Source organism: Ailuropoda melanoleuca, chromosome 3 (genome assembly GCF_002007445.2).
Source record: "Ailuropoda melanoleuca isolate Jingjing chromosome 3, ASM200744v2, whole genome shotgun sequence".
NCBI lineage: Eukaryota > Metazoa > Chordata > Mammalia > Carnivora > Ursidae > Ailuropoda > Ailuropoda melanoleuca.
The window spans coordinates 2,744,447-2,747,963 of record NC_048220.1 but is presented as its reverse complement, the minus strand read 5'-3'; the positions used below and the strand labels follow the sequence as shown (position 1 = coordinate 2,747,963).

At 35.9% G+C, this 3,517-nt stretch overlaps 1 pseudogene; it reads left to right on the top strand.

Moving 5' to 3' along the window:
* Positions 1–400: 400 nt before the first annotated feature.
* Positions 401–1,296, top strand: LOC100476610 (annotated as a pseudogene).
* Positions 1,297–3,517: the final 2,221 nt, after the last annotated feature.

Genomic DNA, 3,517 nt, shown 5'->3' with positions numbered 1-3,517 from the left:
GAGCCCTATGCTGTCCTTAACCCCTTCCCAACTTCAAAGTATATAATCAGCCACTCCTCAAGACACCGGGGCAGCTCTTTCTGCCCATGGGCCCTGTCCCTGTGCTTTAATAAAACCACCTTTTTGCACCAAAGACATCTCAAGAATTCTTACAAATAAGGCACTCTTGTCTTGACCTTAACGTTCCTCTGAAGTGACTATAACAATTCTTGACATTTACATCTAGAAATAATTCTTCATTTCCTGAATTTGATGGAGCATCTGCACAACTTACTGCTGATGGTGATCATACCTCACGGAGTCTTCTTAGGGTTCTCTTATTTCCATCAAGCTTACAAATCATTTTGGTTCCCTTTTTACCTCTGCAGAAGTGTCACTATAGTATAAGAGATCAATGAATATGATTGTTTTAAATGATATTATCTTAGACTGTTCTTCATTCTGCAATTGCCACTGTTTTATTAGGAACACGTTGCTCCTTGTGTTACTCATCAACACCTTCTTATTCCAGCCCCATGCAGAGAGGCCTATAGATTTGATATCCACCCATTTCACTTAGGTAATAGCAGTACTTTTCAGTGGGATTCCAGAAATATTAAATGCCTTTTGAGTAAGAAAGTTTCTAGATGATATGGGTTGTAAGGCAATGGTTTACATGTACAGAGTCACCAGGGGACTTTCCCTCTGCACCACATCTTTTCTCAGTATTTTTCAGGCCATAATTATCACTTCCAACAACATCGATAGGCATGGCTCACACCCAAAGTCTTCACCTACATTTTCCACCTCTCTTTTCTTTCTAGATCACTAACATCAGATCTACATCCATGGCATCATAAGTGCTGTGTGTGACCCCCTTCAACACCAGTAAAGTTGCACAAATGTGTTATCTGACATGCTGTAGCAGGAGAGAACCTGATAAATTTCAGGAGGCTGCTTTTGTAGGAGGCATGGGTTTATGAGATTTCCTGTGTGTACCACATGATCTGGACCAGTGTGTCCATGGTAACATTCCACAAGACCAGCCTCTGCTGAAGACTCTTTCCTAAAATTAATGCCACCCACAGAATTTTGGCATTTGTGAGCCACTTTGTTTTTTTTTCTTTTTGTTTTTTCTCAGCCAATAGCTACCTTACCATTTACAGAAGTTATGCACATAATGTACAAGGGCTGGAGAACATCACTGCATTTCCATCTTCTTGTTATCCAGCAATCTGTCCTCTTGTACTGATGAAAAATAACAAATGATCCTTCCTAAACTGTGCATTTGCAAACATGAGATTGTCCTCTCTATAAAATATTTCCCCCAGGAGTTTGATCAACCTCACACATTTTTCTGATACAAAGGACATGTGATTTAATTTCCCACAGCACAATTTTAATGAGGTAAAATTCTGAAAAGGCATTAATAAATTTTACTTTGGAAATTTCATCAAACCATCCATCTTGGTGAACATAGAAAATGACTGGATACAAGGACCAAAACATGTTTGAGGGGTGCCTCGTGGCTCAGTAGATTGAGTGTCTGACTCCTGAATTTTTGCTAGGATTGTCAGATGGAACCCCACATTGATCTTTGAGCTAAGTGTGGAGTTTGCTTGAGATTCTCTCTCTCTCTCTGCCCTGTCCCTACTCACACCATCTCTCTCTCTCTAAAGTAATTAAATAAATCTCTACTAAAATCTTTTAGACTGTTGTTCATGGATGCAGCCGTCTTTCACCTTTCCTAATATAATTGTCAAAATATTAGGCTTATGATTATTTGGAAGCCCTTATTTTTTAAGAGATCTTCTATAATGTGAAGTATCTATCAGATAAATTACAGCAACTACACTTGCTGATTATGCTAGACTCTCTTCATCAGTCAAAAATCTTTTATGTCTACACTGTTATATACTTTAAACCCAAACAATACTTGAGTTTACTAAATGCTTTTGATTATATCTGATGTAATTATGGAGGGTGATGTAAGTGTAAATATAACTATGTTCCCTTCACACAGTGAATACTGATCAATATTCCCCCAAACGCAAATGTATAATACGTTCTCAAATACTTTATGAAACCCACATGTTATTTTTTATTTATTTGGATTTATTTGGATTTATTTGCATCACTAGAAGTATTTTTTCAATTTCCACTCCATTTATATACACAATTTTTTTGTATCAATAGGAGAAATTCTTATCTGTGTAGTTTTGGACTTCTATTAAAATATTTAACAATTCCCATGTATCGCAGTATGACATATTAGAAAACCTAAAATGTTTTTCTTGAAGACAGATAACATCTCAAAAAATAATTATAAATGTAAACTAATAATCTGTTATCCTTGGCTAATTGAATTTAAATTTAAAAAATTTTAAATAAACTATTACAAAGAGTAAAAGAAGATATGTATTTTAAAGATTTTATTTATTTATTTGAGAGAGAGAAAGAGCATGAGCTGCAGGGGCAGTGGGAGACAGAGCAGCAGATTCTCTGCTGTGCAGCGAGATTGATTGGAGTCATGATCCTAGGACCTTGAGATCGTGAGCTGAGCCAAAGGCATATGCTTAACCAACTGAGCCCCATGGGTGCCCCAATAATTATAAATATTTTTGAACTAAGCTGTGTGCTCAAATATAATTTGAATCTGATGAGAAAAAAAAGAGAAGCATAATGGTGAAAATACAGCTGCTCTCAGTACATTTGTGAGTCATAAATTACAGACCTCTGTGCTTCAAAGCTCCTTGGGAAAGAGAAAACTCATAGATCAAGCCAGAGAACAGAGATTTATAGTAAAGAGAGATGGAAGTACAACTATTCAACTATATTCTTCTTATAATAGCAACAACTAATGCATGAGGACACTCAAATGTTGAAAGTAAAAAAGGACAAAAATTACAATAGGCTATTTGAGACAAAGTTAAATTAACCATATGTGAAATATGAATCAAAACCTTGCACCTGTAATGGAGAGGCTACTATAATAACGAAAGAAAAATGTTGGTGGCATTTTGATAGGGGTTGCATTAAATGTGTAGGTTGCCTTGGATAGCACAGACATTTTAACAATGTTTGCTCTTCCAATCCATGAACGTAGGATGTTTTCACATTTCTTTATTTCTTCTTCAATTTCTTTCATAAGTAGTCTACAGTTCTCAAAGTACAGATGTTTTATCAGTTTGGTTCAGTTTATCCTAGGTATCTTAAGGTTTTGGTGCAATTGTCAGTGGGATCGATTAATTGATTTCTTTTTCTCTTCCTTCATTATTGGTGTATAGAAATGCAACAGATTTCTGCACATTGATTGTATATCCTGTGACTTTGTTGAATTCATGTATTAGTTCTAGCAATTTTTTGGTGGAGTTTTTTAGGTGTTCTACATGGAATATCATGTTGTGTGTGAATACTGAGAGTTTGACTTCTTCCTTGTTGATTTGGATGCATTTTAGTTGTTTTTGTTGTCTGATGGCTGTGGGTAGGACTTCCTGTACTATGACAAATAACTGGTAAGAGTGGACATCTCTGTCTT